Consider the following 14,981-nt stretch of genomic DNA (forward strand, 5'->3'; position numbering starts at 1 on the left):
AGGCTATACATGTGCTCTAATTCACTGAAATTATGCTTTAGATCCAAAGTATTAGTGCATAATTCAATCACCTAAAATAATGCACCCCAGTCTCACAGATAAATGTGAACATGTATAAACACAACGCCAAAATAATTTTCATTGTTGTGAAAGGGCACTGCATTATATTTCGCACAAAAGCGGTCACAAAACACCACAGGGTGAAATTATAGCTCCTTTAGGCTCGTGGAGAAATTAAACACACTCGAATAAATAAATGATGCATTATTTTAAATCAAAAATGCGTGTTCATTTTCATTTCTGTCAGCTGTGAAATAATGCGTCGATGAAAGTGTGTGTGACAAGGCCGCGCTCAGGAAAGATAATTTACCCCGACAATTTCAACACAAACGATAGGCTAATGTCTGTGAGGATTTGTCAAAATTTCGGTCAGAATTTTAAGACACAAATACTGTGTGCGTAGCACAATTATCATTTAGACAAAAACATGAAATGTAGACTATATTAAAAAGCAGGAACTTGAATAACCTACCTTTAAAATTAGCGTGTGAGAGCGCGAGTTTGTGACGGTGGATTATTATCCAAGTCTATTAAATTCCAGATGATCTAAATGAAGCACTACAAATTGATGAGAATTAATTTAGATATTCTAAAAATGCTCTGGACTCACTTGAGCTGAATTTGCATTTTATATGTGCAAACGTGCCAAAAAAAATCCGTTTAAATGTCTTAACATTTCGATTATTGTGACATCAAGAAAGATATTTATATCAGATAATTTATTTGGCTTTGTAGGCTACATATTTTTAATCACTGCAACGTGTTAATACGTTAAAATAGTCTATTTTTTTTTAAATAACCTATATCCTACTTTTTATACATTACCATGCTTAAATTCCCTGCACATTTTGTCTAACAAAAACCAGAATAAATTGGTGCACTAATCTAATGCATCATAATAGTAAAATGTAGGCTATTAGGCTAAGAAGCCTACACCACATATGTGTATCTTAAAATTAAGCTAATCAAAATAAAATCGGGTTTTTTTTTATAAAAACCTTATATAGCTACATATTGTAAAAAGAAAAACGAAATTGGATATGCGTTCCAGTGTATTTGACCAGTCCATGTGTAGGTGCATCCACAAGGATCCTGCAGTGGGCATGCGTGTTGTTGTTTATCCTGAGTGGCAGTTGAACATGGGCTTCGCAGACACCTGAGAACTCTTATTCATTATTTACAGCTACTTTTACAGATTAAGAAAAACACAGGCTTCCTGAGACCAAAGCGATAATTTTTTTGCTACATGTTTACGGAGGAAAAGGCGTGTTTTTTTTTTTTTTCGTGATTACTACTATAATACAGGCCTATTGCCTAACTTAATAAAAATAAACGAGATATAGCCTACTGTACTGACATACAGGGAATACACGTTTATTTTTGTTTCGAAAACCAGTCAACTCTGACAGAAATATCCTACTGTTTCCACATTGTGATCTGAGGATGACTGGCTATCCCCAAAAAAGAATAAATGCTCGTAAACGTAGTTTTTAGAGTCCAAAACCTCTTTTTGTTTCCTGTGGTCCTAAATAATGATGTAGCCTAGTTTAATATCAATTTCAACACGCTTCCCCGAGAAACAACGCCAATGTATTTTATTTCGATTCAGTCCAACGCGCCAAAGAAATAAAAGTAAAATTCAAGGACAACGCGATTTACACTGTGAAAACAAGCCAACTTAGTGTGAATACTCGAAGTGAGTGATGAACTTATAACATCCCGGCGAGCTTTCCATCTTTCCGTACAAAAAAAAAAAAAAAAGAAAGAAACAGACTAACCTCAGTCTTCGTAAACATATCCAAAGCGTACAGTAATAATCCACATTACATTCCCAAAAGGCTCTATATGTGTGGTCCACTCCACTAAATAACGTTTTTTCGCGGTCTTGTGAGGATGTTGTGCCCGCGTGCACTTGTCTCGTTCCGTGCTCACTTGCAGTTACAGAGAACCGCGCGCTCAGAGATGCTGTTGGACAATCACGAGATTTCCACACACGCGCCGCGCGACCCCGCCTTCCTCTTACTGCGAGGCTCGCGCCATTTAAAGGTGTAGTAAAATCTGAGAGAAAACTACTTTTTGAAGCGATAAGTACATTAACATGTGGAAAGGGACACGCAATGTATATGACATTGTCGTGTTTGCTAACTGTGAGCATAGTACGGCTCTCAATATGGCTCTCAGCCTGACTTACACTCTCTCCCTCTCTGCATGCTCATGTCTGTTTTTTTTAACTCCATGTATGCTCCCAAAATGCAGGCGGTCAAGGCAGAGATGGTGAGGAGAGGTTGTTCTTATTCCAGCACACATCTGTTTATCCAATGTAGTCTCCATGTATGTATGTGTGGACCTTGGAATTCAGCCCAGAAGGAGATCTGGATTTACTCAGCTAAGGAAATCTACTTCTAAGACATTTGGTAACATTTGTAGATGGACTTGTTTTTCTCTTTGTCTAACATTTCTATATGATGTAATGTATATTCTTATTGGTCAATCATTACATCACCCCTTGACAATGTATAACATGTATTTAAAAAATGCAGAAAATAAAGCTAAAGAAGTTTTGTGAACTGAGATCATCTCCATGTTCATGACTCTTCCCATGGGAGATATAGATATAATCTAACACTAACATCTGTAGATCCTTGCTGTCCCCTCGGAAATGTACCTTCTAAAGATTACAGTCATTCTCTCCTCCCAAAGGGGCTAAATATAAAAATGAAAAGTAGCCTATTTAGTCTATTATTTTGCAACATTACCTGCAAATAATGCGTTGTGAATGGTTTAATGCGTACATGGTCATGTTTTGCCAGTTTTCAGTATTAAACTAAAAAAAAAAAAAATACACTTAACAATTTTATAGTAGGACATTAGAACCAGGCTTTGGCATTTGTGTCAAGAATATCTCAACAAAATAATAAAATCTAGCCATTTTATTAATCTACATACGGTATGTGGTCTTTATGGGTCCATATTTGAAGAGGTTTAACTTTTCACCTTTGTCCATTCAGCAGTTAATAGATGTAAATATTGTTTTTCACATCTATGAATCTAATCTGACCCCAAAATATGGCATTTTCTCAATTTTATCCTCTCACAAATAAAGGCAGATTTTGCGACCAAATAAAGACATTTGATATAGGGATCTATACATCCATTGTACCAGAATCAGTAAAATTAGTTTTTTTTTTATTATAAGCTGCTGTCCTTGGTGCTGAACTTTACCATAAACACAATTGCTATGCAAAAGCTGCACTTTGAACCAAGTGGGGATTAAGCGTTCAGTGGAGATGTAGTTTGACTTAAAGAGTATAAAGCTATTTTCCAGATATTTTGCTACTTGGGACTCAAGTGAAATCAACACGCTAAGTAAAACGAACGTTGTGATCGATAGGCGTTGACCGTGCCATTGATTTGCAGACCCAATGATCCATCATAGATCCTACATAATATTGAGCGTGTCTCAGGGTTGAATGGATCAAACCTCTCCAGTCTGCAGAGTCAAGCTCATCTGAAGCTGCATGAATACATATTTGATGCAATGAAGCTATCAGGGGTAAGCATGTTGCAATGATGGAATTCTTCTTGTAGCACTTTATCGCATACAGTGCCTGTGAGATGACTATGTTTTGGTGTCATTGACACAGTGAGAATGAAAGTTATGCTTTCACTCTTTTGTGTGCTTGTCCATTCCAGTATTCACCAACAACTAATAGGTCGTGAGGCCTCTTCAAGCCCTGTGTGACAGACCGGCTTCTCTTTATCCCCTTCAAGACATTTCAGACACTACACAAAGACAAGATTTCCAAACCACCCTAACAAACCGTCCCCTCACCTGAAAGCTTGACATATCCCTCTCTCACTCACATCCTACCAATTTCCTGTTATTGTTAATACACCACCAGCCCAGGTGGCATGTCAATACTGTTTTTGGTTTCACTTCCTGTGCTCCTGGTCTTATGTAAACTCCATAAATGTGTCTTTATTTTCTGGAGTAAAGGAGATACAGACTAGAGATACGGCCTCCAGCCTGACACTCAAAGATATATAAATTTATTTGAAGATATTGATTTAAATAAGGATATAGATCACATTGATGATGAAGCAAGAGAGAATTCAAATCTGTCGAATTGGTGGAGTTTATTGTGAACGATTCATCCATGCATGTTTATTTATTTTTTTTTTACCTCATCATTTTTAATTAAAATAATACAACTCAATTACATGTCCAATAATTTAATCAGCTTAAGCCACTTACAATCAACTACATTTATCAACAAAAATAGAATTTTTCATTGCAAGTTGTTGCTTGACAGAGCATGTAAGGCTGTATACACTGCATATTAATGCAGCTCGAATATTAATGCAGCACTGCATTTTGACACAGCAGCCTTAACTCTATAAAAAGAGCAAACTTACCACATACTATATGTAACCTCTCCGATCCTAGTCGCCCGCTCCAAGCGGGACTCAAACCGATGTCTCTGGCATGGGAGACGGGCGCACTAACAAGGACGCATAGATCACAGTCTCTAGCACCACGCGCTAATGTGCCTCTTGAGATCAGGGAAGTGAGGTTTACCTGCACAGTTCTTAATATAATAATAATTTGTTACATTTACATTGCACTTTTCTAGATACTCAAAGCATTTGACATATGAAAGGAGGAGTCACGGCACCAATGTAACCCCCTCTGTTACTCATCCCACTCCGAGTGGGACTCGAACCGGCGTCTCCAGCATGGGAGCTAAGCTAAAGACTTCTGTCACTAAGGTCAATTGCTAGTGCGCCTCTTGAGATCAGGGGAGTGAGGTTTACCTGCACAGTTCTCAGTACAGCTCCGGGTCACGGCACCAATGTAACCCCTCCCGTCCTACACTGCCCACTCTGAGCGGGACACGAATCAGCGTCTCAGGCATAGGAGGCAGGCACGCTAACAAGGACGCTAAAGACCACAGTCTCCAGCGTCAGTCGCTAGTGCGCCTCTTGTAATGTTAGCCACCTGTTGTCAATCATTTTGACTGTCGGGTAGTAGCTGATAATGTGCAGATTACAGGGTCTCTTTAAAAGAGGAGAACAGATGACAGCCTTTGTACTCACTAACAATTCTGAGTACATAAACAGTACATCTGTACAGTACTCAATAACAGACAGAAAGCTAAACCACCTGTTTACTCTAAGAACTGCAAACAACCTGCCTGCTAGCTGCTCTGGCATCACCAGTGTGCAAGGAGAGAGTTTAAAGGGTGGCATTCTACAGATATTGATTTCAGCAGTTAATTCATAAAGGTCTCAGCTGTTCTTTTTCAATTAAACCTGGAAGCCGCCCGGGTCAAGTGGATCAATGTTGCGCCCGCAGGTATGAGTTCAGAGCAGATTTACTTAGATTGACTAAGTAAACAACATATTGACTGACACACTCACAGTACTGAGCTTCCTGTGTTGTAACTGATGAAACAAGCAAAAAAGAGAGCACTCCGGGAGAGACTGACAGCTTTGTTCTCATATTCTGTTTAACATCGCTCTGAACAACTGACCTATGGAGTTATCAGTTCCAGGGTTTACTTTTAACCTGGTATTTTTGCAGTAATACATATTTTTAGTTGCTTGTCTTGGTTTACATAAAGCGGATGCACCAGCCAAGGTATCTTTCTCTCTCTCACGCTCTTATTCAAGTTTAGTGTCAGAAGAAAATCAGACAAGCAACACAAGCTTTGTTGTAAAAGGATGATAAGGGAAAAAAGGATAAGTTCAGTCGCTGCATAATGGCTGGCTTTACTGTGAAAGACCTCTGTTTGCAAAGCGCATAAGAAACTCAGGTTTCTGCTCCATGATTTTAAGTCTTAGTCTGAGCAAATCTAAAACCAGCATTTCATAAAATCAGATAGAATAGCGAAGAGCTTCCAGCTGGGGCTTACGGTATAATAAACTGTATACACCATAATTTAAACTTCAGGGTGAATGCACAGTAGATATAACCAGTTAAAGGAATAGTTTACCCATTATTCATCATTTACTCACCCTTGTCATTTCAAAGACTTTCATTCTTTTTCGGAGCACAAAAAAAAGATATTTTGAAGAAAGTTTCTTTTGAAGGTACAAAACTTCCAAACGCTGTGAAATTGACCTATACAATTCAACTACTATTCTAAGTCGTCTGAATCTGAAGCAACACAATCACTTTTTTCTTTCTTTTTTTGCAGCATGTTTTGTAGGAAAACATTTATTCACTCTAAAATCAAATCATTGATCAAAATGTTATTTTAAAAACTGATTTGGACAATATAAATAAATTGTTATATTTCTATATATAAAATAGATACAAATGGCCAACAAATAAATGAGGAAATATAAATAACAAAATATATTTATCGAAATATATTTTAAAATCAATATATTTTTGGTCTTGTTTTGTATATATTCAAATATATTTAATAATATGTGTGTGTGTGGGGGGGGCTTTCATTACTTAAGGGCACGTTCAAGCTCATCGGTGCGCAACGTTTTGCTTCCGGTTTCCGGGTTGAACAACATGTTTCTTGGAAACGGTATGCAACGGTGTGCAACGGGGTTAGAGTTATGTTTTCTCTTGTTTGGTGGGTGTGTAAAAAATGTCAGCCCAATCAGCAGCAACGAGTATATAAACCATGCGGTATTAAAGAGACAGCGCGCACAATGGGTCCAAGTAAAGTCGTTTACAAATGTGTCCGCTGCAGCTCAGTAGGCTATACGCAACAATTGAAGATATTGGATGACATGTTTGTCTTAAGAGTTTTATAGTATAGTTTTTTTTATAGTTTAAAATATAGCATATCAACAGTGTCAGCAATAATGATAAGCATAATACTCACAATAAAAATAATAAGGTCATATAGATCAACTAGTACATGTATGGTCTGTCTCCATTGTTTCATAGTGTTTTTGGTCTAGTCCTGTGACCCAGTTTTCCCCTTTCTGTCTAATTAGTCATCTCCTTCACCTGTGTCCTATTAGTTAAAGCTCCTTTTGTTTGCTCTGTGTATTTAGACCCTGTGTTCTCCCTCAGTCTTTGTCCGTTCTCATTAATGTGTGGTTTTCTCCTGGTTCCTGAGTTTTGTCATTAAATACTACAATTATTATTATCATCATCCTCCTTCGTCTTCGTACTATTTCCACTACCACGTCACGTAACAATAACAGTCTCAGAGGTAAGAAGTGGATTATCATTCACCTGAAATGTTTGTCTTTTCATCCTGAAATGCGAGGGAAATGTTGGATCACAATAATTAGGAACCACAGTTTCCACAAATCCCTTCACTCGATTGGGATGTTCTCTTTAATTCTGGATGGCAAGTGACTGTAACATCGAGCGTATTTTGCAGCATTAAACACGTTTCATCAGGCTCTGAAAATTCTTCAAAAAGAACACAAAGAATGGCCCTCGCAGCTGCCATAGTTGCAACTCTTGCATCATCAGAACTGGGTGTAAAATGCACCACCGTTTCAGTTTAAAAAACGTTTTGCAAATTTTTGTCAGGGCTGAACGTAGCCCTGATATATACTCAAAAGTCTATAGTACATACATATATTTATCAAACATATCAATTTGAAGGCAGAAGGTTTAAAAGTATATGGAGCTAAAAATAAAAATGAATACTGTGTATCAGCTTTGAGTAAGACAGAACAGCCAGAATGACATTAAGAAAAAAGAGATACAGCGTAGGGAGAGAAAATCTGACAGACTGAAACAAAGAGAGAGATAGAAAACTAGAGAAAAAAAGAGCGATAACACATTGAGTCACTGGAGCATCCACTGACATTTCCTCTGAGATTCCCACATTCATCAAGCAAGATCTCCGTATTTCACATCTCGCTCTTTCTCTCACTGTGATCAACCGTCTGAGAGCATCTGCTCAACCCCTCCACTCTGAAGCTGTGGTGAAGAATCAGCCCATGTTCACATTTATAGCCTAACTTACTCAACCGTTGTTATCTCAAACCACAGCCTCACCTGTGTTGTGGATTTTTCCCTAAACCTAACTACTCTAACTTACACTTCGGCGAGTCTACAGTCGACTACAGCCTTTTACCTAAACATATTTCAGCGAGTCTACAGTTGACTACAGCTTTTTACCTAAACTTCAGCGAGTCTACAATCGACTACAGCATCCGTCTAGTCCTATACTCCAGCGAGTCTACAGTCGACTACAGCCGAGGTTACATTGTCCTATACTCCAGTGAGTCTACAGTCGACTACAGCCGAGTTTACATTGTCCTATACTCCAGTGAGTCTACAGTCGACTACAGCCTTTTACCTAAACATATTTCAGCGAGTCTACAGTTGACTACAGCTTTTTACCTAAACTTCAGCGAGTCTACAATCGACTACAGCATCCGTCTAGTCCTAAACTCCAGCGAGTCTACAGTCGACTACAGCCGAGGTTACATTGTCCTATACTCCAGTGAGTCTACAGTCGACTACAGCCGAGTTTACATTGTATTAATTCAAACTTGTTTTTAACTTAAACCCTAAACTAACCTGCTGCGCAGCAGAAAATAACAGACAGGCTCCAGCAAATATCCTTTAAATGTTTTAATCACGGCCAGGAGAGTTCTCGAGCAGTTCTCAGAGAATCTCCCTAGAAGAAGCAAGGCCGGTGGATCTCTGACAAATCCCATTGAGAATCCCACCAGTAAACATGGATACAACAGTTTTTATAGAATAGACATGATACATTACCACAAGTTTTCAAACCCAGACATCTCAAAACAGAATCATCATGACTAACATGTCACGCTTTCAATCATCACGATTGGTTACATTGTCAAAGCAAGTCCCCCCTTTCATTACCCTTTGTTAGTAACATCAGCAAAAATATCCTGTATCATCAAAAAACATTGTGAGGGGTTAATATTTTAATCAATCATTTCACAATATAACAGTTAGTCCAATTTTAAAGTTCCTTTTGACCAAAGTTATATTAAGTCAAAAGTTAGGAGGTTAGAGTTTGTCTGCTACATCCTAGAAGAAAAAGGAAGTAAGCTCAATTTAGATTTATTGTTAGAATTATGGACATTTTAGTCATCCTCAGACATAGGACCAAACGAAGTGTTAGAACTTGATGTTAGTATAATTCATATCTTTATGGTTAGATGTTAAAAACATGGTTAATTTAATATTCAGTTTAAAATCGCCACCACATCCGTTTCGAATTTTTAAAACCCAAGAAGACTACCCCCACACATGCACAAACACAATCACTTCCAACAGTTTGACAAGTAACAGATTCTAAATTAATAGTGAAAACTGTCACAAGCCCAAAGGTTCCCATCTGAGATCAACTTGTTTTACATACCAGAAGCAGACCTGCTAATGATGCCTTTATTTGGCTTCTGAAACCTCCTGACATCAAATCAGTCCCGAGTCACTGCTGCCTACCCTTTCATTTGGAAAGTGCAATGCTTCTGTTTTCATTTAAAACATTATAATTACATAATTAATTGAATGTTTGTGCTACAACATATTATAGGCTGTGGTGCTTAAACAGTTAGTTTTGTAGAATAGTTTTATAAAGTTGAATGTAAATTAAGCATAATCAATATAATTATAGACATTTAAATTGTACTAAACGTACAAATTATAAAATTGTACTAAAATAAATTGGCTACCACTCGCATCAAGTTCCAGGCATTGACGCTTGCTTACAGATCGACCACAGGCTCAGGTCCCTCCTACTTTCGCTCGCTCCTACGAGTCTACATCTCTACCAGAAGCCTACGATCAGTCAATGAGAGACGGCTCGTGGAACCATCTCAGAGAGCCACAAAATCACTCTCCAGAACATTCTCATTCACGGTTGCTGGTGGAATGACCTCCCCATCCTCGTCCAGAATGCAGAATCCCTGACAACATTTAAAAGACTGAAAGCTCATCTCTTCCGTGAGCACTTAACATAAAAAAATAAATAAAAAATTATAATAATTATTTTCCTTTAAATCCTCCCATGCTACTCTGAGTAATGCCTGAACTTTGTTTTGAGCTCTTCTTGCGTTGTTCACAATGACTTGACTTGTCTTTAGTCCTCAGTTGTAAGTGGCTTTGGATAAAAGCGTCTGCAAAATGACAATGTAAATGTAATTATTTCTGATGGTCAAGCATATTCCTTCTGTGTGTGTCTGTGAGGCCTGTGTAGGAATGGAATATTCTCACTTACAGGTAAACTGAGTCTCTTGTTTCGACACTAGAAAATATATGGGTGCCTCCATAGAGGTTTCCGATCCACTTCTTAAAAAACAGATTGGAGGCACAGAACAAAATAGTAAACTATTATTTATCATGTTTTACCATTTTGTTCTGTGGCTCCAATCTGTTTTTTTTTTTTTAAAGTCGACAGGAAACCTACATAGTGGTGACATGTATGGAATGTATTTGCCAGGTAGATCATATGAAAGCAGGTACAAACCCAGAAGCTACAGATGTTCTGCAGGCATCCCGGCTTGGTTATCTCCACAAATAAGGTCTAAGTTTTGGCATCTGGAACTCCGTGACTTGAGTGATTTCTTGCTAGGAGGAGAATACTTTTTCGATGACAGTTTGAGTCCAACTAGTGTTCTGATCTCTCCTCAATTCCTGATCTTTCTCTAATTTTATAATACATACATAGACATATAAAATCAAAACACGTAATGACACACAACTCAATTCCTGACTTAAAATTCTACTTCGGCAAACCCAGCCGACGCTCCCGTTTTTTTTGGGGGGGTTTTTTGTAGCAAAGTAAGTATGTCTTCTCCAAACATTCTTTCATACACTGGAAAAAAGTTGCTGCCATTTTTTTTTCAAAGTTAAGTACAATCAACTTGGATTTTTAAGTAATTTAAACTACATTAAACTGACTTTAAAAAAAATTAGTTGAATCTCATATTAGTTAAAAAAAAACTTATTTTGACGACTTAAAGCAATGTAAAAATTGTCATAACTTATTGACCATATAGTCTTTTACAGTGTCAATTTAACCACATGTAATGCGGGTTCTCTCTCTCACTTCTTTTCAATGCCTTTTTTTTTCTGTCCAAAGAAGTATGGGCATTGTCTGAGTTCTGGGAATGCAGACATTATCAAAGCCTCATTTCCTTGATGTCGGGTGGCTCATTACTCGCCCTGACATCATAAGTGCATTACCATAGACGCGTCCTGTCCCTAGACCGGTCCAACTTCCATTAAATTTCCCAGAGCTGATTCTATAGAGATTATCTCACTCTAGCTATACTTCTGTCTCTCTGAATCTGCTATCTGAGTTCCTCCCCCTATCCTTCGCCTGTCTGCCAGTCTCTGAAAACTCCTTCTCCACCTCACTCTCTCCTCGAAGTCAGGCTCCAGTTTTAACCTTTGGTCAAATGCCTTTCTGGGAAATGGATGAGATGATTTCGAATTGTTCTTTCATTGCAAAACTGTAAACAATAAGTGAGAGTAATGCAGTTTCACATTGTTCTACAGCAGCAGTGGATCTTTCATCTTGGGTTCCTGAGTGCTTCGTCCTCCCACCTCCACTCTAATTACTGTGATTACACTGCCATCTTTAAAAGTCTTCATTGGCTCATTCCTCAACATCACCATTTATTTTCGAGCCAAGAAGAACTTATCTATGTCGAGCCGATTCTGCTTGCTTTAAATAGAAGTGTAGAGCCACAAGGGTAGAGGAATGTCACAGGAAAAACATTGTCGCCTGTATATTGCCATTTCTGCTTCAGATATGCTGAATATGCTGTTCAGACAGATTAATTTTTAATAGTCCGTATATTTCACAATCCAAAACAAATCCAAAAATGTATGATCAATAAGTTATGACAACATATGTTTTTACATTGCTTTAACTCTTCAAAATAAATTAAGCAGTTTTCAAAAGTTTTTATAAGCTATACAAGATTTTAAGTTAATATAATTTAAGTTGAAATAATTTAAACATCCAATTAATTTTACTTAAATTTAAGGCAGCAACTTGTTTTACAGTGGCAAACTGTAAAAAATGATATGATCAATAAGTTATGACATGTGTTTTACATTACTTTAACATCAAAATATGTTAAGCAATTTTCAACTTTGTTATACAAGATTCAAATTAGTGTAATACAATTTAAGTTGAAATGATTTAAACATCCAAGTTGATTGCACTTAAATTAAGGCAGCAACTTTTATATATATATATATATATATATATATATATATATATACATACAGATAATGAGGGTGATTTCTTGCCATCTTTTAAGTTTGAGAGTAGCACACAATACGCCAGCAAACAGGATGTTACCATGAAATTTGGCCCGGTAAACTTAACTCCATTGTAAGAGCTTTAAAAGCACATCCCGTACGCACGACCTTCATTATAAAATAAATGATGCTGAGTGGAAATGCAGAAAGCAGCCCACACTAAAGCAGGTCGGGATGTTTTCTCGTCCACTGCGTCACGATGTTGACTTACAGTCGTGAGCGCCTCGACCCCACCGGCAGCTAAGTGCACAATCATGTTATAATCACACAAGTGTTTGGCACGAAAATACTCCACGATACAAAAATACACAGAGAATGCATTCAAAACAGCACTGGGGTCTTAATTGCTAAGAGTGAATGGAAATCTTTGCAGAACTAAAAAAGGTTATTTGATGTGTTTTCCATATAACATCAGGTTTTAGGTGACAACTGGAATCAGGATTTAGTTAGCCATATTCTAGGATATAACATGAGAAAGCATCCTTAATAAATAAAAAAATGTGCTCAACTCTTATGAAAATGTGAGCAAAGCGAGACAATGAAAGCACATTAACGGCCAGGAAATTACATAGAAAGGTTGAGCAAATAGTGCTTTCTATTGACTCAAGATTGGCAGCTGCAGAACCAACAATGGGCAGTATTGTTCATTTGTAAATGTTATTTGAACAGTCGAGGTGGTGGTGGTTTTCCTTGGTTTTCTTTCAGCCACATTACCGTTCACAAATCCATACAGTCAAACATTTTTCATGTGATTGTTAAAGAAACTATGTTTAAGTGACCACTCGTACTACAAAATCTATTCAAAAATATCAGTTTACACTTCATTTGAAGGTTTAATGGATATCCTAAAGATGACAAATTCATGATCCCATTGGGACCAGTGGTATATTGTAGCTGTCAGAACAGGCTAGCCTTCCCTAGAGACCCCTTATCTTCCATGTAAACATATGATGGCAGAAGAGGTCATGCACACATACATATATAGGCTACACAAATATCCAGCTGTCAGCCCTTTTACTGCAATGAAAGAATGATATTGCTTGTTTAAATTAAGATTTGCTCAAATGAATTAGTCATTCTTGGTCTTTCGGCATCAGAAGAACAGCTACACACATGGATATAGCAGAGGTATAATGTGTCACTGCATCTTGGCCTGTGCGTTTAAGGGCAGGCATATCCACATCAATATTACATGGCAACGTTATGCAACAAGAATACCTGATGGAAGCAGTTGTCTATGCCAGAGATGGAAAGTGAGATGCTCTGCACAACGAATATTCCATTTTTCAATACACATCAACAATAGAAATGACAAATAAGGAGCATGAAAATGAAACGACATTGCTTTCATGGGGGAAGCAAGTTACACATGAATGGAAGGCTCTATGATGTGAATGAAAAGTTTTAGATTTCGTTTTATATACTAATTCATTTTTCTACATCCACATTTACGTCAATGATGAGTCACCGGCTTTTAATTAGAAACCTATTCAATCACCAGCGTTAATGCTGATTAGCATTACTTATGTTCTGAACTTGTAGGATCATGTTACTCTGAGTTATAACCATAACATTTTTTTTTCTTTAGTGCAATTAAAATGGCATTGCACTACGATACAATAAAAATCTAATTTATTAGAAGTATATAAATATAATATTATGATTATAATTCGTTTACAAAACATATTTATGTTAAACTCCCAGGCTGTATGAGATACAGGCTACTAGATAATAAAACTATGTTTTGCCAAGTTTCCTATAAAGTTATAAAAAAGTAATTTCTGTCTTTTCTTTGAATGTCCAAAGCATCCAGTTTTTATTTTATTTTTTTCTTGGTTATGCGAAATGTATAGAAAAAAAAATATGGAAACATTCCATTTTAAATGTCTGTTACTTTTGAGTGTTTTTGAGAAAAACTTTTGAGAGAGAGAGAGAGAGCGCGCGCGAGAGAGAGAGAGAGAGAGAGAGAGAGAGAGAGAGAGAAAGTGTGTGAATCACCTGCGTCTGTTCACATCTGTCTCTATTAACAACAAAGCTGTGAGTTTAATTACTTAAAAACCAGCGATGTAACCACCTCGTTGCTGAGAAATATAATGTAGCAATTCAGCTATTTTATTAATAAAAATCGCCAGGCAGCGTTGATATATTTTTGTGCTGCTATATGTGCATAGCATGATCTCCGAAAAATAGAAATATATCTGTGCTGCTGTTGTTCATAATACCAGCAGACATAATGTATAACGAGGAAGTTGTTATGTTGCCAGAAATATGCTGCATTCACACCATGTCGTAATTACCGTAGTCTCGAGATGACAACACTTGACGTCCTATTCAGAACTGTTCGTACATTGTTCGGCATTCGTACCTGCCAAACGTCATCCTCTGCCCTCGAAAACCACACCCCTCAGAAGTAACGTTAAGCTAAACAGATGACAAAAGTAAGACAATACGTTCCCACCACTCATTACTCCGTTCTCTCATCCACGGTTCACTGTCGTAGAATTCACAGTAGCCGCAAAAACAAACAGCTGCAAACAGGGCCTGTCGTCTTTTCTGTTTGCTCTTAATAGAAAAACATTGAAAATGACACCTACCGCGACAGAGAAAAAGTAGAAATAGGCGGTACAGTAATAGCATCTCTAACGATCCTACACCTGCAATGTTGACAAACTAC

At 37.4% G+C, this 14,981-nt stretch overlaps 1 protein-coding gene across 17 annotated transcripts in view; it reads right to left on the reverse strand.

Annotated features, from left to right (window-relative positions):
• nrxn3a (neurexin 3a) overlaps nt 1-2,209 on the reverse strand; it is a 302,208-nt gene extending 299,999 nt beyond the window's left edge. For 9 of the 17 annotated variants that reach the window (XR_013206632.1, XR_013206630.1, XR_013206631.1 and 6 more), the window contains exon 1: nt 1,839-2,209. The gene's annotated coding sequence lies outside the window, so the exon portion shown is untranslated. The remainder of the gene's footprint in view (nt 1-1,838) is intronic. The other 8 variants (XM_077239231.1, XM_077239235.1, XM_077239233.1 and 5 more) reach the window with 1 other exon arrangement.
• Between the last annotated feature and the right edge of the window lie 12,772 nt (nt 2,210-14,981).

This window comes from Siphateles boraxobius, unplaced genomic scaffold (assembly GCF_051911475.1).
Source record: "Siphateles boraxobius isolate OS27281-9 unplaced genomic scaffold, OSU_SipBor_1 22, whole genome shotgun sequence".
Lineage (NCBI taxonomy): Eukaryota > Metazoa > Chordata > Actinopteri > Cypriniformes > Leuciscidae > Siphateles > Siphateles boraxobius.